Source organism: Osmerus mordax, chromosome 15 (assembly GCF_038355195.1).
Source record: "Osmerus mordax isolate fOsmMor3 chromosome 15, fOsmMor3.pri, whole genome shotgun sequence".
NCBI lineage: Eukaryota > Metazoa > Chordata > Actinopteri > Osmeriformes > Osmeridae > Osmerus > Osmerus mordax.
The window spans coordinates 17430492-17453344 of NC_090064.1; positions in this window are offsets into that span (position 1 = coordinate 17430492).

Consider the following 22853-nt stretch of genomic DNA (forward strand, 5'->3'; position numbering starts at 1 on the left):
CTAGGCAGAGCTATGGGCCGGACAAAAAGGGAAGACAAATATGGTCAAAAATCTTGAAATCCAATCCAAAACACGCCCGTAGAGGGGACTCTGATGAGCAGACCAGACCAAGTTTGGTGCATTTCACGACAGGCTTGTTGTATTCCTTCTTGCCATGAAATGCACCCCCTGCTAACTCTGACTAGGAAAGTGTCACATACCTGAAACTTACTGTGGTCACTCATACTAGTGCCCCTCAGTGTACAGTAAGAATCATTTGATGCTGGGATATACAGAACAGACAATAAAGGGGGGTGCATTTAAAAAATATGGTAAAAAATATCAAAATCCTGTCCAAAACACTCCCGTAGAGGGGACTCTGATGAGCAGACCAGACCAAGTTTGGGGCATGTAGGGCCTTTCTAGGCAGAGTTATGGGCCGGACAAAAAGGGAAGACAAATATGGTCAAAAATCTTAAAATCCAATCCAAAACACTCCCGTACAGGGGACTCTGATGAGCAGACCAGACCAAGTTTGGGGCATGTAGGGCCTTTCTAGGCAGAGTTATGGGCCGGACAAAAAGGGAAGACAAATATGGTCAAAAATCTTGAAATCCAATCCAAAACACGCCCGTAGAGGGGACTCTGATGAGCAGACCAGACCAAGTTTGGGGCATGTAGGGCCTTTCTAGGCAGAGTTATGGGCCGGACAAAAAGGGAAGTCAAATATGGTCAAAAATCTTAAAATCCAATCCAAAACACTCCCGTACAGGGGACTCTGATGAGGAGACCAGACCAAGTTTGGGGCATGTAGGGCCTTTCTAGGCAGAGTTATGGGCCGGACAAAAAGGGAAGACAAATATGGTCAAAAATCTTGAAATCCAATCCAAAACACGCCCGTAGAGAGGACTCTGATGAGCAGACCAGACCAAGTTTGATGCATTTCACGACAGGCTTGTTGTATTCCTTCTTGCCATGAAATGCACCCCCTGCTAACTCTGACTAGGAAAGTGTCACATACCTGAAACTTACTGTGGTCACTCATACTAGTGCCCTCAGTGTACAGTAAGAATCATTTGATGCTGGGATATACAGAACAGACAATAAAGGGGGGTGCATTTAAAAAATATGGTAAAAAATATCAAAATCCTGTCCAAAACACTCCTGTAGAGGGGACTCTGATGAGCAGACCAGACCAAGTTTGGGGCATGTAGGGCCTTTCTAGGCAGAGTTATGGGCCGGACGAAAAGGGAAGACAAATATGGTCAAAAATCTTAAAATCCAATCCAAAACACGCCCGTAGAGAGGACTCTGATGAGCAGACCAGACCAAGTTTGGGGCATGTAGGGCCTTTCTAGGCAGAATTATGGGCCGGACAAAAAGGGAAGACAAATATGGTCAAAAATCTTGAAATCCAATCCAAAACACGCCCGTAGAGGGGACTCTGATGAGCAGACCAGACCAAGTTTGGTGCATTTCACGACAGGCTTGTTGTATTCCTTCTTGCCATGAAATGCACCCCCTGCTAACTCTGACTAGGAAAGTGTCACATACCTGAAACTTACTGTGGTCACTCATACTAGTGCCCCTCAGTGTACAGTAAGAATCATTTGATGCTGGGATATACAGAACAGACAATAAAGGGGGGTGCATTTAAAAAATATGGTAAAAAATATCAAAATCCTGTCCAAAACACTCCCGTAGAGGGGACTCTGATGAGCAGACCAGACCAAGTTTGGGGCATGTAGGGCCTTTCTAGGCAGAGTTATGGGCCGGACAAAAAGGGAAGACAAATATGGTCAAAAATCTTAAAATCCAATCCAAAACACTCCCGTACAGGGGACTCTGATGAGCAGACCAGACCAAGTTTGGGGCATGTAGGGCCTTTCTAGGCAGAGTTATGGGCCGGACAAAAAGGGAAGACAAATATGGTCAAAAATCTTGAAATCCAATCCAAAACACGCCCGTAGAGGGGACTCTGATGAGCAGACCAGACCAAGTTTGGGGCATGTAGGGCCTTTCTAGGCAGAGTTATGGGCCGGACAAAAAGGGAAGTCAAATATGGTCAAAAATCTTAAAATCCAATCCAAAACACTCCCGTACAGGGGACTCTGATGAGGAGACCAGACCAAGTTTGGGGCATGTAGGGCCTTTCTAGGCAGAGTTATGGGCCGGACAAAAAGGGAAGACAAATATGGTCAAAAATCTTGAAATCCAATCCAAAACACGCCCGTAGAGAGGACTCTGATGAGCAGACCAGACCAAGTTTGATGCATTTCACGACAGGCTTGTTGTATTCCTTCTTGCCATGAAATGCACCCCCTGCTAACTCTGACTAGGAAAGTGTCACATACCTGAAACTTACTGTGGTCACTCATACTAGTGCCCTCAGTGTACAGTAAGAATCATTTGATGCTGGGATATACAGAACAGACAATAAAGGGGGGTGCATTTAAAAAATATGGTAAAAAATATCAAAATCCTGTCCAAAACACTCCCGTAGAGGGGACTCTGATGAGCAGACCAGACCAAGTTTGGGGCATGTAGGGCCTTTCTAGGCAGAGTTATGGGCCGGACGAAAAGGGAAGTCAAATATGGTCAAAAATCTTAAAATCCAATCCAAAACACTCCCGTACAGGGGACTCTGATGAGCAGACCAGACCAACTTTGGGGCATGTAGGGCCTTTCTAGGCAGAGTTATGGGCCGGACAAAAAGGGAAGGCAAATATGGTCAAAAATCTTGAAATCCAATCCAAAACACGCCCGTAGAGGGGACTCTGATGAGCAGACCAGACCAAGTTTGGGGCATGTAGGGCCTTTCTAGGCAGAGTTATGGGCCGGACAAAAAGGGAAGACAAATATGGTCAAAAATCGTAAAATCCAATCCAAAACACGCCCGTAGAGAGGACTCTGATGAGCAGACCAGACCAAGTTTGGGGCATGTAGGGCCTTTCTAGGCAGAGTTATGGGCCGGACAAAAAGGGAAGACAAATATGGTCAAAAATCTTGAAATCCAATCCAAAACACGCCCGTAGAGGGGACTCTGATGAGCAGACCAGACCAAGTTTGGGGCATGTAGGGCCTTTCTAGGCAGAGTTATGGGCCGGACAAAAAGGGAAGACAAATATGGTCAAAAATCGTAAAATCCAATCCAAAACACGCCCGTAGAGAGGACTCTGATGAGCAGACCAGACCAAGTTTGGGGCATGTAGGGCCTTTCTAGGCAGAGTTATGGGCCGGACAAAAAGGGAAGACAAATATGGTCAAAAATCTTGAAATCCAATCCAAAACACGCCCGTAGAGGGGACTCTGATGAGCAGACCAGACCAAGTTTGGTGCATTTCACGACAGGCTTGTTGTATTCCTTCTTGCCATGAAATGCACCCCCTGCTAACTCTGACTAGGAAAGTGTCACATACCTGAAACTTACTGTGGTCACTCATACTAGTGCCCCTCAGTGTACAGTAAGAATCATTTGATGCTGGGATATACAGAACAGACAATAAAGGGGGGTGCATTTAAAAAATATGGTAAAAAATATCAAAATCCTGTCCAAAACACTCCCGTAGAGGGGACTCTGATGAGCAGACCAGACCAAGTTTGGGGCATGTAGGGCCTTTCTAGGCAGAGTTATGGGCCGGACAAAAAGGGAAGACAAATATGGTCAAAAATCTTAAAATCCAATCCAAAACACTCCCGTACAGGGGACTCTGATGAGCAGACCAGACCAAGTTTGGGGCATGTAGGGCCTTTCTAGGCAGAGTTATGGGCCGGACAAAAAGGGAAGACAAATATGGTCAAAAATCTTGAAATCCAATCCAAAACACGCCCGTAGAGGGGACTCTGATGAGCAGACCAGACCAAGTTTGGGGCATGTAGGGCCTTTCTAGGCAGAGTTATGGGCCGGACAAAAAGGGAAGTCAAATATGGTCAAAAATCTTAAAATCCAATCCAAAACACTCCCGTACAGGGGACTCTGATGAGGAGACCAGACCAAGTTTGGGGCATGTAGGGCCTTTCTAGGCAGAGTTATGGGCCGGACAAAAAGGGAAGACAAATATGGTCAAAAATCTTGAAATCCAATCCAAAACACGCCCGTAGAGAGGACTCTGATGAGCAGACCAGACCAAGTTTGATGCATTTCACGACAGGCTTGTTGTATTCCTTCTTGCCATGAAATGCACCCCCTGCTAACTCTGACTAGGAAAGTGTCACATACCTGAAACTTACTGTGGTCACTCATACTAGTGCCCTCAGTGTACAGTAAGAATCATTTGATGCTGGGATATACAGAACAGACAATAAAGGGGGGTGCATTTAAAAAATATGGTAAAAAATATCAAAATCCTGTCCAAAACACTCCCGTAGAGGGGACTCTGATGAGCAGACCAGACCAAGTTTGGGGCATGTAGGGCCTTTCTAGGCAGAGTTATGGGCCGGACGAAAAGGGAAGTCAAATATGGTCAAAAATCTTAAAATCCAATCCAAAACACTCCCGTACAGGGGACTCTGATGAGCAGACCAGACCAAGTTTGGGGCATGTAGGGCCTTTCTAGGCAGAGTAATGGGCCGGACAAAAAGGGAAGACAAATATGGTAAAAAATATCAAAATCCTGTCCAAAACACTCCCGTAGAGGGGACTCTGATGAGCAGACCAGACCAAGTTTGGGGCATGTAGGGCCTTTCTAGGCAGAGTTATGGGCCGGACAAAAAGGGAAGTCAAATATGGTCAAAAATCTTAAAATCCAATCCAAAACACTCCCGTACAGGGGACTCTGATGAGCAGACCAGACCAACTTTGGGGCATGTAGGGCCTTTCTAGGCAGAGTTATGGGCCGGACAAAAAGGGAAGACAAATATGGTAAAAAATCTTGAAATCCAATCCAAAACACGCCCGTAGAGGGGACTCTGATGAGCAGACCAGACCAAGTTTGGGGCATGTAGGGCCTTTCTAGGCAGAGTTATGGGCCGGACAAAAAGGGAAGACAAATATGGTCAAAAATCTTAAAATCCAATCCAAAACACGCCCGTAGAGAGGACTCTGATGAGCAGACCAGACCAAGTTTGGGGCATGTAGGGCCTTTCTAGGCAGAATTATGGGCCGGACAAAAAGGGAAGACAAATATGGTCAAAAATCTTGAAATCCAATCCAAAACACGCCCGTAGAGGGGACTCTGATGAGCAGACCAGACCAAGTTTGGTGCATTTCACGACAGGCTTGTTGTATTCCTTCTTGCCATGAAATGCACCCCCTGCTAACTCTGACTAGGAAAGTGTCACATACCTGAAACTTACTGTGGTCACTCATACTAGTGCCCTCAGTGTACAGTAAGAATCATTTGATGCTGGGATATACAGAACAGACAATAAAGGGGGGTGCATTTAAAAAATATGGTAAAAAATATCAAAATCCTGTCCAAAACACTCCCGTAGAGGGGACTCTGATGAGCAGACCAGACCAAGTTTGGGGCATGTAGGGCCTTTCTAGGCAGAGTTATGGGCCGGACAAAAAGGGAAGTCAAATATGGTCAAAAATCTTAAAATCCAATCCAAAACACTCCCGTACAGGGGACTCTGATAAGGAGACCAGACCAAGTTTGGGGCATGTAGGGCCTTTCTAGGCAGAGTTATGGGCCGGACAAAAAGGGAAGACAAATATGGTCAAAAATCTTGAAATCCAATCCAAAACACGCCCGTAGAGGGGACTCTGATGAGCAGACCAGACCAAGTTTGGGGCATGTAGGGCCTTTCTAGGCAGAGTTATGGGCCGGACAAAAAGGGAAGTCAAATATGGTCAAAAATCTTAAAATCCAATCCAAAACACTCCCGTACAGGGGACTCTGATGAGGAGACCAGACCAAGTTTGGGGCATGTAGGGCCTTTCTAGGCAGAGTTATGGGCCGGACAAAAAGGGAAGACAAATATGGTCAAAAATCTTGAAATCCAATCCAAAACACGCCCGTAGAGAGGACTCTGATGAGCAGACCAGACCAAGTTTGATGCATTTCACGACAGGCTTGTTGTATTCCTTCTTGCCATGAAATGCACCCCCTGCTAACTCTGACTAGGAAAGTGTCACATACCTGAAACTTACTGTGGTCACTCATACTAGTGCCCTCAGTGTACAGTAAGAATCATTTGATGCTGGGATATACAGAACAGACAATAAAGGGGGGTGCATTTAAAAAATATGGTAAAAAATATCAAAATCCTGTCCAAAACACTCCCGTAGAGGGGACTCTGATGAGCAGACCAGACCAAGTTTGGGGCATGTAGGGCCTTTCTAGGCAGAGTTATGGGCCGGACAAAAAGGGAAGTCAAATATGGTCAAAAATCTTAAAATCCAATCCAAAACACGCCCGTAGAGAGGACTCTGATGAGCAGACCAGACCAAGTTTGGTGCATTTCACGACAGGCTTGTTGTATTCCTTCTTGCCATGAAATGCACCCCCTGCTAACTCTGACTAGGAAAGTGTCACATACCTGAAACTTACTGTGGTCACTCATACTAGTGCCCTCAGTGTACAGTAAGAATCATTTGATGCTGGGATATACAGAACAGACAATAAAGGGGCGTGCATTTAAAAAATATGGTAAAAAATATCAAAATCCTGTCCAAAACACTCCCGTAGAGGGGACTCTGATGAGCAGACCAGACCAAGTTTGGGGCATGTAGGGCCTTTCTAGGCAGAGTTATGGGCCGGACGAAAAGGGAAGTCAAATATGGTCAAAAATCTTAAAATCCAATCCAAAACACTCCCGTACAGGGGACTCTGATGAGCAGACCAGACCAAGTTTGGGGCATGTAGGGCCTTTCTAGGCAGAGTAATGGGCCGGACAAAAAGGGAAGACAAATATGGTAAAAAATATCAAAATCCTGTCCAAAACACTCCCGTAGAGGGGACTCTGATGAGCAGACCAGACCAAGTTTGGGGCATGTAGGGCCTTTCTAGGCAGAGTTATGGGCCGGACGAAAAGGGAAGTCAAATATGGTCAAAAATCTTAAAATCCAATCCAAAACACTCCTGTACAGGGGACTCTGATGAGCAGACCAGACCAAGTTTGGGGCATGTAGGGCCTTTCTAGGCAGAGTAATGGGCCGGACAAAAAGGGAAGACAAATATGGTCAAAAATCTTGAAATCCAATCCAAAACACGCCCGTAGAGGGGACTCTGATGAGCAGACCAGACCAAGTTTGGGGCATGTAGGGCCTTTCTAGGCAGAGTTATGGGCCGGACAAAAAGGGAAGTCAAATATGGTCAAAAATCTTAAAATCCAATCCAAAACACTCCCGTACAGGGGACTCTGATGAGCAGACCAGACCAACTTTGGGGCATGTAGGGCCTTTCTAGGCAGAGTTATGAGCCGGACAAAAAGGGAAGACAAATATGGTCAAAAATCTTAAAATCCAATCCAAAACACTCCCGTACAGGGGACTCTGATGAGCAGACCAGACCAAGTTTGGGGCATGTAGGGCCTTTCTAGGCAGAGTTATGGGCTGGACAAAAAGGGAAGACAAACATGGTCAAAAATCTTAAAATCCAATCCAAAACACGCCCGTAGAGAGGACTCTGATGAGAAGACCAGACCAAGTTTGGGGCATGTAGGGCCTTTCTAGGCAGAGTTATGAGCCGGACAAAAAGGGAAGACAAATATGGTCAAAAATCTTAAAATCCAATCCAAAACACGCCCGTAGAGAGGACTCTGATGAGCAGACCAGACCAAGATTGGTGCATTTCACGACAGGCTTGTTGTATTCCTTTTTGCCATGAAATGCACCCCCTGCTAACTCTGACTAGGAAAGTGTCACATACCTGAAACTTACTGTGGTCACTCATACAAGTGCCCTCAGTGTACAGTAAGAATCATTTGATGCTGGGATATACAGAACAGACAATAAAGGGGGGTGCATTTAAAAAATATGGTAAAAAATATCAAAATCCTGTCCAAAACACTCCCGTAGAGGGGACTCTGATGAGCAGACCAGACCAAGTTTGGGGCATGTAGGGCCTTTCTAGGCAGAGTTATGGGCCGGACAAAAAGGGAAGACAAATATGGTCAAAAATCTTGAAATCCAATCCAAAACACGCCCGTAGAGGGGACTCTGATGAGCAGACCAGACCAACTTTGGGGCATGTAGGGCCTTTCTAGGCAGAGTTATGGGCTGGACAAAAAGGGAAGACAAATATGGTCAAAAATCTTAAAATCCAATCCAAAACACGCCCGTAGAGAGGAGTCTGATGAGCAGACCAGACCAAGTTTGGGGCATGTAGGGCCTTTCTAGGCAGAGTTATGGGCTGGACAAAAAGGGAAGACAAACATGGTCAAAAATCTTAAAATCCAATCCAAAACACGCCCGTAGAGAGGACTCTGATGAGAAGACCAGACCAAGTTTGGGGCATGTAGGGCCTTTCTAGGCAGAGTTATGAGCCGGACAAAAAGGGAAGACAAATATGGTCAAAAATCTTAAAATCCAATCCAAAACACGCCCGTAGAGAGGACTCTGATGAGCAGACCAGACCAAGATTGGTGCATTTCACGACAGGCTTGTTGTATTCCTTCTTGCCATGAAATGCACCCCCTGCTAACTCTGACTAGGAAAGTGTCACATACCTGAAACTTTCTGTGGTCACTCATACTAGTGCCCTCAGTGTACAGTAAGAATTATTTGATGCTGGGATATACAGAACAGACAATAAAGGGGAGTGCATTTAAAAAATATGGTAAAAAATATCAAAATCCTCTCCAAAACACTCCCGTAGAGGGGACTCTGATGAGCAGACCAGACCAAGTTTGGGGCATGTAGGGCCTTTCTAGGCAGAGTTATGGGCCGGACAAAAAGGGAAGTCAAATATGGTCAATTTAAAACAAAATCCAATCCAAAACACGCCCGTAGAGGGGACTCTGATGAGCAGACCAGACCAAGTTTGGTGAATTTCACGACAGGCTTGTTGTATTCCTTCTTGCCATGAAATGCACCCCCTGCTAACTCTGACTAGGAAAGTGTCACATACCTGAAACTTTCTGTGGTCACTCATACTAGTGCCCTCAGTGTACAGTAAGAATTATTTGATGCTGGGATATACAGAACAGACAATAAAGGGGAGTGCATTTAAAAAATATGGTAAAAAATATCAAAATCCTGTCCAAAACACTCCCGTAGAGGGGACTCTGATGAGCAGACCAGACCAAGTTTGGGGCATGTAGGGCCTTTCTAGGCAGAGTTATGGGCCGGACAAAAAGGGAAGACAAATATGGTCAAAAATCTTGAAATCCAATCCAAAACACGCCCGTAGAGGGGACTCTGATGAGCAGACCAGACCAACTTTGGGGCATGTAGGGCCTTTCTAGGCAGAGTTATGGGCTGGACAAAAAGGGAAGACAAATATGGTCAAAAATCTTAAAATCCAATCCAAAACACGCCCGTAGAGGGGACTCTGATGGGCAGACCAGACCAAGTTTGGGGCATGTAGGGCCTTTCTAGGCAGTTATGGGCCGGACAGAAAGGGAAGACAAATATGGTCAAAAATCTTAAAATCCAATCCATAACACGCCCGTAGAGGGGACTCTGATGAGCAGACCAGACCAAGTTTGGGGCATGTAGGGCCTTTCTAGGCAGAGTTATGGGCCGGACAAAAAGCGAAGACAAATATGGTCAAAAATCTTAAAATCCAATCCAAAACATGCCCGTAGAGAGGACTCTGATGAGCAGACCAGACCAAGTTTGGGGCATGTAGGGCCTTTCTAGGCAGAGTTATGGGCCGGACAAAAAGGGAAGTCAAATATGGTCAATTTAAAACAAAATCCAATCCAAAACACGCCCGTAGAGGGGACTCTGATGAGCAGACCAGACCTAGTTTGTGGCATGTAGGGCCTTTCTAGGCAGAGTTATGGGCCGGACAAAAAGGGAAGTCAAATATGGTCAAAAATCTTAAAATCCAATCCAAAACACTCCCGTACAGGGGACTCTGATGAGCAGACCAGACCAACTTTGGGGCATGTAGGGCCTTTCTAGGCAGAGTTATGGGCCGGACAAAAAGGGAAGACAAATATGGTCAAAAATCTTAAAATCCAATCCAAAACACGCCCGTAGAGAGGACTCTGATGAGCAGACCAGACCAAGTTTGGGGCATGTAGGGCCTTTCTAGGCAGAGTTATGGGCCGGACAAAAAGCGAAGACAAATATGGTCAAAAATCTTAAAATCCAATCCAAAACACGCCCGTAGAGAGGACTCTGATGAGCAGACCAGACCAAGTTTGGGGCATGTAGGGCCTTTCTAGGCAGAGTTATGGGCCGGACAAAAAGGGAAGACAAATATGGTCAAAAATCTTAAAATCCAATCCAAAACACGCCCGTACAGAGGACTCTGATGAGCAGACCAGACCAAGTTTGGTGCATTTCACGACAGGCTTGTTGTATTCCTTTTTGCCATGAAATGCACCCCCTGCTAACTCTGACTAGGAAAGTGTCACATACCTGAAACTTACTGTGGTCACTCATACAAGTGCCCTCAGTGTACAGTAAGAATCATTTGATGCTGGGATATACAGAACAGACAATAAAGGGGGGTGCATTTAAAAAATATGGTAAAAAATATCAAAATCCTGTCCAAAACACTCCCGTAGAGGGGACTCTGATGAGCAGACCAGACCAAGTTTGGGGCATGTAGGGCCTTTCTAGGCAGAGTTATGGGCCGGACAAAAAGGGAAGACAAATATGGTCAAAAATCTTGAAATCCAATCCAAAACACGCCCGTAGAGGGGACTCTGTTGAGCAGACCAGACCAACTTTGGGGCATGTAGGGCCTTTCTAGGCAGAGTTATGGGCTGGACAAAAAGGGAAGACAAATATGGTCAAAAATCCTAAAATCCAATCCAAAACACGCCCGTAGAGAGGAGTCTGATGAGCAGACCAGACCAAGTTTGGGGCATGTAGGGCCTTTCTAGGCAGAGTTATGGGCTGGACAAAAAGGGAAGACAAATATGGTCAAAAATCTTAAAATCCAATCCAAAACACGCCCGTAGAGAGGACTCTGATGAGAAGACCAGACCAAGTTTGGGGCATGTAGGGCCTTTCTAGGCAGAGTTATGAGCCGGACAAAAAGGGAAGACAAATATGGTCAAAAATCTTAAAATCCAATCCAAAACACGCCCGTAGAGAGGACTCTGATGAGCAGACCAGACCAAGATTGGTGCATTTCACGACAGGCTTGTTGTATTCCTTCTTGCCATGAAATGCACCCCCTGCTAACTCTGACTAGGAAAGTGTCACATACCTGAAACTTTCTGTGGTCACTCATACTAGTGCCCTCAGTGTACAGTAAGAATTATTTGATGCTGGGATATACAGAACAGACAATAAAGGGGAGTGCATTTAAAAAATATGGTAAAAAATATCAAAATCCTCTCCAAAACACTCCCGTAGAGGGGACTCTGATGAGCAGACCAGACCAAGTTTGGGGCATGTAGGGCCTTTCTAGGCAGAGTTATGGGCCGGACAAAAAGGGAAGTCAAATATGGTCAAAAATCTTAAAATCCAATCCAAAACACTCCCGTACAGGGGACTCTGATGAGGAGACCAGACCAAGTTTGGGGCATGTAGGGCCTTTCTAGGCAGAGTTATGGGCCGCACAAAAAGGGAAGACAAATATGGTCAAAAATCTTGAAATCCAATCCAAAACACGCCCGTAGAGGGGACTCTGATGAGCAGACCAGACCAAGTTTGGGGCATGTAGGGCCTTTCTAGGCAGAGTTATGGGCCGGACAAAAAGGGAAGACAAATATGGTCAAAAATCTTGAAATCCAATCCAAAACACGCCCGTAGAGGGGACTCTGATGAGCAGACCAGACCAACTTTGGGGCATGTAGGGCCTTTCTAGGCAGTTATGGGCCGGACAGAAAGGGAAGACAAATATGGTCAAAAATCTTAAAATCCAATCCATAACACGCCCGTAGAGGGGACTCTGATGAGCAGACCAGACCAAGTTTGGGGCATGTAGGGCCTTTCTAGGCAGAGTTATGGGCCGGACAAAAAGGGAAGAGAAATATGGTCGGAAATCTTAAAATCCAATCCAAAACACGCCCGTAGAGGGGACTCTGATGAGCAGACCAGACCAAGTTTGGGGCATGTAGGGCCTTTCTAGGCAGAGTTATGGGCCGGACAAAAAGGGAAGAGAAATATGGTCGGAAATCTTAAAATCCAATCCAAAACACGCCCGTAGAGGGGACTCTGATGAGCAGACCAGACCAAGTTTGGGGCATGTAGGCCCTTTCTAGGCAGAGTTATGGGCCGGACAAAAAGGGAAGACAAATATGGTCAATTTAAAACAAAATCCAATCCAAAACACGCCCGTAGAGGGGACTCTGATGAGCAGACAAGACCTAGTTTGGGGCATGTAGGGCCTTTCTAGGCAGAGTTATGGGCCGGACAAAAAGGGAAGAGAAATATGGTCGAAAATCTTAAAATCCAATCCAAAACACGCCCGTAGAGAGGAGTCTGATGAGCAGACCAGACCAAGTTTGGGGCATGTAGGGCCTTTCTAGGCAGAGTTATGGGCTGGACAAAAAGGGAAGACAAATATGGTCAAAAATCTTAAAATCCAATCCAAAACACGCCCGTAGAGAGGACTCTGATGAGAAGACCAGACCAAGTTTGGGGCATGTAGGGCCTTTCTAGGCAGAGTTATGAGCCGGACAAAAAGGGAAGACAAATATGGTCAAAAATCTTAAAATCCAATCCAAAACACGCCCGTAGAGAGGACTCTGATGAGCAGACCAGACCAAGATTGGTGCATTTCACGACAGGCTTGTTGTATTCCTTCTTGCCATGAAATGCACCCCCTGCTAACTCTGACTAGGAAAGTGTCACATACCTGAAACTTTCTGTGGTCACTCATACTAGTGCCCTCAGTGTACAGTAAGAATTATTTGATGCTGGGATATACAGAACAGACAATAAAGGGGAGTGCATTTAAAAAATATGGTAAAAAATATCAAAATCCTCTCCAAAACACTCCCGTAGAGGGGACTCTGATGAGCAGACCAGACCAAGTTTGGGGCATGTAGGGCCTTTCTAGGCAGAGTTATGGGCCGGACAAAAAGGGAAGTCAAATATGGTCAATTTAAAACAAAATCCAATCCAAAACACGCCCGTAGAGGGGACTCTGATGAGCAGACCAGACCAAGTTTGGGGCATGTAGGGCCTTTCTAGGCAGAGTTATGGGCCGGACAAAAAGGGAAGACAAATATGGTCAAAAATCTTGAAATCCAATCCAAAACACGCCCGTAGAGGGGACTCTGATGAGCAGACCAGACCAACTTTGGGGCATGTAGGGCCTTTCTAGGCAGAGTTATGGGCTGGACAAAAAGGGAAGACAAATATGGTCAAAAATCTTAAAATCCAATCCAAAACACGCCCGTAGAGGGGACTCTGATGGGCAGACCAGACCAAGTTTGGGGCATGTAGGGCCTTTCTAGGCAGTTATGGGCCGGACAGAAAGGGAAGACAAATATGGTCAAAAATCTTAAAATCCAATCCATAACACGCCCGTAGAGGGGACTCTGATGAGCAGACCAGACCAAGTTTGGGGCATGTAGGGCCTTTCTAGGCAGAGTTATGGGCCGGACAAAAAGCGAAGACAAATATGGTCAAAAATCTTAAAATCCAATCCAAAACATGCCCGTAGAGAGGACTCTGATGAGCAGACCAGACCAAGTTTGGGGCATGTAGGGCCTTTCTAGGCAGAGTTATGGGCCGGACAAAAAGGGAAGTCAAATATGGTCAATTTAAAACAAAATCCAATCCAAAACACGCCCGTAGAGGGGACTCTGATGAGCAGACCAGACCTAGTTTGTGGCATGTAGGGCCTTTCTAGGCAGAGTTATGGGCCGGACAAAAAGGGAAGTCAAATATGGTCAAAAATCTTAAAATCCAATCCAAAACACTCCCGTACAGGGGACTCTGATGAGCAGACCAGACCAACTTTGGGGCATGTAGGGCCTTTCTAGGCAGAGTTATGGGCCGGACAAAAAGGGAAGACAAATATGGTCAAAAATCTTAAAATCCAATCCAAAACACGCCCGTAGAGAGGACTCTGATGAGCAGACCAGACCAAGTTTGGGGCATGTAGGGCCTTTCTAGGCAGAGTTATGGGCCGGACAAAAAGCGAAGACAAATATGGTCAAAAATCTTAAAATCCAATCCAAAACACGCCCGTAGAGAGGACTCTGATGAGCAGACCAGACCAAGTTTGGGGCATGTAGGGCCTTTCTAGGCAGAGTTATGGGCCGGACAAAAAGGGAAGACAAATATGGTCAAAAATCTTAAAATCCAATCCAAAACACGCCCGTACAGAGGACTCTGATGAGCAGACCAGACCAAGTTTGGTGCATTTCACGACAGGCTTGTTGTATTCCTTTTTGCCATGAAATGCACCCCCTGCTAACTCTGACTAGGAAAGTGTCACATACCTGAAACTTACTGTGGTCACTCATACAAGTGCCCTCAGTGTACAGTAAGAATCATTTGATGCTGGGATATACAGAACAGACAATAAAGGGGGGTGCATTTAAAAAATATGGTAAAAAATATCAAAATCCTGTCCAAAACACTCCCGTAGAGGGGACTCTGATGAGCAGACCAGACCAAGTTTGGGGCATGTAGGGCCTTTCTAGGCAGAGTTATGGGCCGGACAAAAAGGGAAGACAAATATGGTCAAAAATCTTGAAATCCAATCCAAAACACGCCCGTAGAGGGGACTCTGTTGAGCAGACCAGACCAACTTTGGGGCATGTAGGGCCTTTCTAGGCAGAGTTATGGGCTGGACAAAAAGGGAAGACAAATATGGTCAAAAATCCTAAAATCCAATCCAAAACACGCCCGTAGAGAGGAGTCTGATGAGCAGACCAGACCAAGTTTGGGGCATGTAGGGCCTTTCTAGGCAGAGTTATGGGCTGGACAAAAAGGGAAGACAAATATGGTCAAAAATCTTAAAATCCAATCCAAAACACGCCCGTAGAGAGGACTCTGATGAGAAGACCAGACCAAGTTTGGGGCATGTAGGGCCTTTCTAGGCAGAGTTATGAGCCGGACAAAAAGGGAAGACAAATATGGTCAAAAATCTTAAAATCCAATCCAAAACACGCCCGTAGAGAGGACTCTGATGAGCAGACCAGACCAAGATTGGTGCATTTCACGACAGGCTTGTTGTATTCCTTCTTGCCATGAAATGCACCCCCTGCTAACTCTGACTAGGAAAGTGTCACATACCTGAAACTTTCTGTGGTCACTCATACTAGTGCCCTCAGTGTACAGTAAGAATTATTTGATGCTGGGATATACAGAACAGACAATAAAGGGGAGTGCATTTAAAAAATATGGTAAAAAATATCAAAATCCTCTCCAAAACACTCCCGTAGAGGGGACTCTGATGAGCAGACCAGACCAAGTTTGGGGCATGTAGGGCCTTTCTAGGCAGAGTTATGGGCCGGACAAAAAGGGAAGTCAAATATGGTCAAAAATCTTAAAATCCAATCCAAAACACTCCCGTACAGGGGACTCTGATGAGGAGACCAGACCAAGTTTGGGGCATGTAGGGCCTTTCTAGGCAGAGTTATGGGCCGCACAAAAAGGGAAGACAAATATGGTCAAAAATCTTGAAATCCAATCCAAAACACGCCCGTAGAGGGGACTCTGATGAGCAGACCAGACCAAGTTTGGGGCATGTAGGGCCTTTCTAGGCAGAGTTATGGGCCGGACAAAAAGGGAAGACAAATATGGTCAAAAATCTTGAAATCCAATCCAAAACACGCCCGTAGAGGGGACTCTGATGAGCAGACCAGACCAACTTTGGGGCATGTAGGGCCTTTCTAGGCAGTTATGGGCCGGACAGAAAGGGAAGACAAATATGGTCAAAAATCTTAAAATCCAATCCATAACACGCCCGTAGAGGGGACTCTGATGAGCAGACCAGACCAAGTTTGGGGCATGTAGGGCCTTTCTAGGCAGAGTTATGGGCCGGACAAAAAGGGAAGAGAAATATGGTCGGAAATCTTAAAATCCAATCCAAAACACGCCCGTAGAGGGGACTCTGATGAGCAGACCAGACCAAGTTTGGGGCATGTAGGGCCTTTCTAGGCAGAGTTATGGGCCGGACAAAAAGGGAAGAGAAATATGGTCGGAAATCTTAAAATCCAATCCAAAACACGCCCGTAGAGGGGACTCTGATGAGCAGACCAGACCAAGTTTGGGGCATGTAGGCCCTTTCTAGGCAGAGTTATGGGCCGGACAAAAAGGGAAGACAAATATGGTCAATTTAAAACAAAATCCAATCCAAAACACGCCCGTAGAGGGGACTCTGATGAGCAGACAAGACCTAGTTTGGGGCATGTAGGGCCTTTCTAGGCAGAGTTATGGGCCGGACAAAAAGGGAAGAGAAATATGGTCGAAAATCTTAAAATCCAATCCAAAACACGCCCGTAGAGAGGAGTCTGATGAGCAGACCAGACCAAGTTTGGGGCATGTAGGGCCTTTCTAGGCAGAGTTATGGGCTGGACAAAAAGGGAAGACAAATATGGTCAAAAATCTTAAAATCCAATCCAAAACACGCCCGTAGAGAGGACTCTGATGAGAAGACCAGACCAAGTTTGGGGCATGTAGGGCCTTTCTAGGCAGAGTTATGAGCCGGACAAAAAGGGAAGACAAATATGGTCAAAAATCTTAAAATCCAATCCAAAACACGCCCGTAGAGAGGACTCTGATGAGCAGACCAGACCAAGTTTGGGGCATGTAGGGCCTTTCTAGGCAGAGTTATGGGCCGGACAAAAAGGGAAGTCAAATATGGTCAATTTAAAACAAAATCCAATCCAAAACACGCCCGTAGAGGGGACTCTGATGAGCAGACCAGACCTAGTTTGTGGCATGTAGGGCCTTTCTAGGCAGAGTTATGGGCCGGACAAAAAGGGAAGTCAAATATGGTCAAAAATCTTAAAATCCAATCCAAAACACTCCCGTACAGGGGACTCTGATGAGCAGACCAGACCAAGTTTGGGGCATGTAGGGCCTTTCTAGGCAGAGTTATGGGCCGGACAAAAAGCGAAGACAAATATGGTCAAAAATCTTAAAATCCAATCCAAAACACGCCCGTAGAGAGGACTCTGATGAGCAGACCAGACCAAGTTTGGGGCATGTAGGGCCTTTCTAGGCAGAGTTATGGGCCGGACAAAAAGGGAAGACAAATATGGTCAAAAATCTTAAAATCCAATCCAAAACACGCCCGTAGAGAGGACTCTGATGAGCAGACCAGACCAAGTTTGGTGCATTTCACGACAGGCTTGTTGTATTCCTTTTTGCCATGAAATGCACCCCCTGCTAACTCTGACTAGGAAAGTGTCACATACCTGAAACTTACTGTGGTCACTCATACAAGTGCCCTCAGTGTACAGTAAGAATCATTTGATGCTGGGATATACAGAACAGACAATAAAGGGGGGTGCATTTAAAAAATATGGTAAAAAATATCAAAATCCTGTCCAAAACACTCCCGTAGAGGGGACTCTGATGAGCAGACCAGACCAAGTTTGGGGCATGTAGGGCCTTTCTAGGCAGAGTTATGGGCCGGACAAAAAGGGAAGACAAATATGGTCAAAAATCTTGAAATCCAATCCAAAACACGCCCGTAGAGGGGACTCTGTTGAGCAGACCAGACCAACTTTGGGGCATGTAGGGCCTTTCTAGGCAGAGTTATGGGCTGGACAAAAAGGGAAGACAAATATGGTCAAAAATCCTAAAATCCAATCCAAAACACGCCCGTAGAGAGGAGTCTGATGAGCAGACCAGACCAAGTTTGGGGCATGTAGGGCCTTTCTAGGCAGAGTTATGGGCTGGACAAAAAGGGAAGACAAATATGGTCAAAAATCTTAAAATCCAATCCAAAACACGCCCGTAGAGAGGACTCTGATGAGAAGACCAGACCAAGTTTGGGGCATGTAGGGCCTTTCTAGGCAGAGTTATGAGCCGGACAAAAAGGGAAGACAAATATGGTCAAAAATCTTAAAATCCAATCCAAAACACGCCCGTAGAGAGGACTCTGATGAGCAGACCAGACCAAGATTGGTGCATTTCACGACAGGCTTGTTGTATTCCTTCTTGCCATGAAATGCACCCCCTGCTAACTCTGACTAGGAAAGTGTCACGTACCTGAAACTTTCTGTGGTCACTCATACTAGTGCCCTCAGTGTACAGTAAGAATTATTTGATGCTGGGATATACAGAACAGACAATAAAGGGGAGTGCATTTAAAAAATATGGTAAAAAATATCAAAATCCTCTCCAAAACACTCCCGTAGAGGGGACTCTGATGAGCAGACCAGACCAAGTTTGGGGCATGTAGGGCCTTTCTAGGCAGAGTTATGGGCCGGACAAAAAGGGAAGTCAAATATGGTCAAAAATCTTAAAATCCAATCCAAAACACTCCCGTACAGGGGACTCTGATGAGGAGACCAGACCAAGTTTGGGGCATGTAGGGCCTTTCTAGGCAGAGTTATGGGCCGCACAAAAAGGGAAGACAAATATGGTCAAAAATCTTGAAATCCAATCCAAAACACGCCCGTAGAGGGGACTCTGATGAGCAGACCAGACCAAGTTTGGGGCATGTAGGGCCTTTCTAGGCAGAGTTATGAGCCGGACAAAAAGGGAAGACAAATATGGTCAAAAATCTTAAAATCCAATCCAAAACACGCCCGTAGAGAGGACTCTGATGAGCAGACCAGACCAAGATTGGTGCATTTCACGACAGGCTTGTTGTATTCCTTCTTGCCATGAAATGCACCCCCTGCTAACTCTGACTAGGAAAGTGTCACATACCTGAAACTTTCTGTGGTCACTCATACTAGTGCCCTCAGTGTACAGTAAGAATTATTTGATGCTGGGATATACAGAACAGACAATAAAGGGGAGTGCATTTAAAAAATATGGTAAAAAATATCAAAATCCTCTCCAAAACACTCCCGTAGAGGGGACTCTGATGAGCAGACCAGACCAAGTTTGGGGCATGTAGGGCCTTTCTAGGCAGAGTTATGGGCCGGACAAAAAGGGAAGTCAAATATGGTCAAAAATCTTAAAATCCAATCCAAAACACTCCCGTACAGGGGACTCTGATGAGGAGACCAGACCAAGTTTGGGGCATGTAGGGCCTTTCTAGGCAGAGTTATGGGCCGCACAAAAAGGGAAGACAAATATGGTCAAAAATCTTGAAATCCAATCCAAAACACGCCCGTAGAGGGGACTCTGATGAGCAGACCAGACCAAGTTTGGGGCATGTAGGGCCTTTCTAGGCAGAGTTATGGGCCGGACAAAAAGGGAAGACAAATATGGTCAAAAATCTTGAAATCCAATCCAAAACACGCCCGTAGAGGGGACTCTGATGAGCAGACCAGACCAACTTTGGGGCATGTAGGGCCTTTCTAGGCAGAGTTATGGGACGGACAAAAAGGGAAGAGAAATATGGTCGAAAATCTTAAAATCCAATCCAAAACACGCCCGTAGAGAGGAGTCTGATGAGCAGACCAGACCAAGTTTGGGGCATGTAGGGCCTTTCTAGGCAGAGTTATGGGCTGGACAAAAAGGGAAGACAAATATGGTCAAAAATCTTAAAATCCAATCCAAAACACGCCCGTAGAGAGGACTCTGATGAGAAGACCAGACCAAGTTTGGGGCATGTAGGGCCTTTCTAGGCAGAGTTATGAGCCGGACAAAAAGGGAAGACAAATATGGTCAAAAATCTTAAAATCCAATCCAAAACACGCCCGTAGAGAGGACTCTGATGAGCAGACCAGACCAAGATTGGTGCATTTCACGACAGGCTTGTTGTATTCCTTCTTGCCATGAAATGCACCCCCTGCTAACTCTGACTAGGAAAGTGTCACATACCTGAAACTTTCTGTGGTCACTCATACTAGTGCCCTCAGTGTACAGTAAGAATTATTTGATGCTGGGATATACAGAACAGACAATAAAGGGGAGTGCATTTAAAAAATATGGTAAAAAATATCAAAATCCTCTCCAAAACACTCCCGTAGAGGGGACTCTGATGAGCAGACCAGACCAAGTTTGGGGCATGTAGGGCCTTTCTAGGCAGAGTTATGGGCCGGACAAAAAGGGAAGTCAAATATGGTCAATTTAAAACAAAATCCAATCCAAAACATGCCCGTAGAGGGGACTCTGATGAGCAGACCAGACCAAGTTTGGTGAATTTCACGACAGGCTTGTTGTATTCCTTCTTGCCATGAAATGCACCCCCTGCTAACTCTGACTAGGAAAGTGTCACATACCTGAAACTTTCTGTGGTCACTCATACTAGTGCCCTCAGTGTACAGTAAGAATTATTTGATGCTGGGATATACAGAACAGACAATAAAGGGGAGTGCATTTAAAAAATATGGTAAAAAATATCAAAATCCTGTCCAAAACACTCCCGTAGAGGGGACTCTGATGAGCAGACCAGACCAAGTTTGGGGCATGTAGGGCCTTTCTAGGCAGAGTTATGGGCCGGACAAAAAGGGAAGACAAATATGGTCAAAAATCTTGAAATCCAATCCAAAACACGCCCGTAGAGGGGACTCTGATGAGCAGACCAGACCAAGTTTGGGGCATGTAGGGCCTTTCTAGGCAGAGTTATGGGCTGGACAAAAAGGGAAGACAAATATGGTCAAAAATCTTAAAATCCAATCCAAAACACGCCCGTAGAGGGGACTCTGATGGGCAGACCAGACCAAGTTTGGGGCATGTAGGGCCTTTCTAGGCAGTTATGGGCCGGACAGAAAGGGAAGACAAATATGGTCAAAAATCTTAAAATCCAATCCAAAACATGCCCGTAGAGAGGACTCTGATGAGCAGACCAGACCAAGTTTGGGGCATGTAGGGCCTTTCTAGGCAGAGTTATGGGCCGGACAAAAAGGGAAGTCAAATATGGTCAATTTAAAACAAAATCCAATCCAAAACACGCCCGTAGAGGGGACTCTGATGAGCAGACCAGACCTAGTTTGTGGCATGTAGGGCCTTTCTAGGCAGAGTTATGGGCCGGACAAAAAGGGAAGTCAAATATGGTCAAAAATCTTAAAATCCAATCCAAAACACTCCCGTACAGGGGACTCTGATGAGCAGACCAGACCAAGTTTGGGGCATGTAGGGCCTTTCTAGGCAGAGTTATGGGCCGGACAAAAAGCGAAGACAAATATGGTCAAAAATCTTAAAATCCAATCCAAAACACGCCCGTAGAGAGGACTCTGATGAGCAGACCAGACCAAGTTTGGGGCATGTAGGGCCTTTCTAGGCAGAGTTATGGGCCGGACAAAAAGGGAAGACAAATATGGTCAAAAATCTTAAAATCCAATCCAAAACACGCCCGTAGAGAGGACTCTGATGAGCAGACCAGACCAAGTTTGGTGCATTTCACGACAGGCTTGTTGTATTCCTTTTTGCCATGAAATGCACCCCCTGCTAACTCTGACTAGGAAAGTGTCACATACCTGAAACTTACTGTGGTCACTCATACAAGTGCCCTCAGTGTACAGTAAGAATCATTTGATGCTGGGATATACAGAACAGACAATAAAGGGGGGTGCATTTAAAAAATATGGTAAAAAATATCAAAATCCTGTCCAAAACACTCCCGTAGAGGGGACTCTGATGAGCAGACCAGACCAAGTTTGGGGCATGTAGGGCCTTTCTAGGCAGAGTTATGGGCCGGACAAAAAGGGAAGACAAATATGGTCAAAAATCTTGAAATCCAATCCAAAACACGCCCGTAGAGGGGACTCTGTTGAGCAGACCAGACCAACTTTGGGGCATGTAGGGCCTTTCTAGGCAGAGTTATGGGCTGGACAAAAAGGGAAGACAAATATGGTCAAAAATCCTAAAATCCAATCCAAAACACGCCCGTAGAGAGGAGTCTGATGAGCAGACCAGACCAAGTTTGGGGCATGTAGGGCCTTTCTAGGCAGAGTTATGGGCTGGACAAAAAGGGAAGACAAATATGGTCAAAAATCTTAAAATCCAATCCAAAACACGCCCGTAGAGAGGACTCTGATGAGAAGACCAGACCAAGTTTGGGGCATGTAGGGCCTTTCTAGGCAGAGTTATGAGCCGGACAAAAAGGGAAGACAAATATGGTCAAAAATCTTAAAATCCAATCCAAAACACGCCCGTAGAGAGGACTCTGATGAGCAGACCAGACCAAGATTGGTGCATTTCACGACAGGCTTGTTGTATTCCTTCTTGCCATGAAATGCACCCCCTGCTAACTCTGACTAGGAAAGTGTCACATACCTGAAACTTTCTGTGGTCACTCATACTAGTGCCCTCAGTGTACAGTAAGAATTATTTGATGCTGGGATATACAGAACAGACAATAAAGGGGAGTGCATTTAAAAAATATGGTAAAAAATATCAAAATCCTCTCCAAAACACTCCCGTAGAGGGGACTCTGATGAGCAGACCAGACCAAGTTTGGGGCATGTAGGGCCTTTCTAGGCAGAGTTATGGGCCGGACAAAAAGGGAAGTCAAATATGGTCAAAAATCTTAAAATCCAATCCAAAACACTCCCGTACAGGGGACTCTGATGAGGAGACCAGACCAAGTTTGGGGCATGTAGGGCCTTTCTAGGCAGAGTTATGGGCCGCACAAAAAGGGAAGACAAATATGGTCAAAAATCTTGAAATCCAATCCAAAACACGCCCGTAGAGGGGACTCTGATGAGCAGACCAGACCAAGTTTGGGGCATGTAGGGCCTTTCTAGGCAGAGTTATGGGCCGGACAAAAAGGGAAGACAAATATGGTCAAAAATCTTGAAATCCAATCCAAAACACGCCCGTAGAG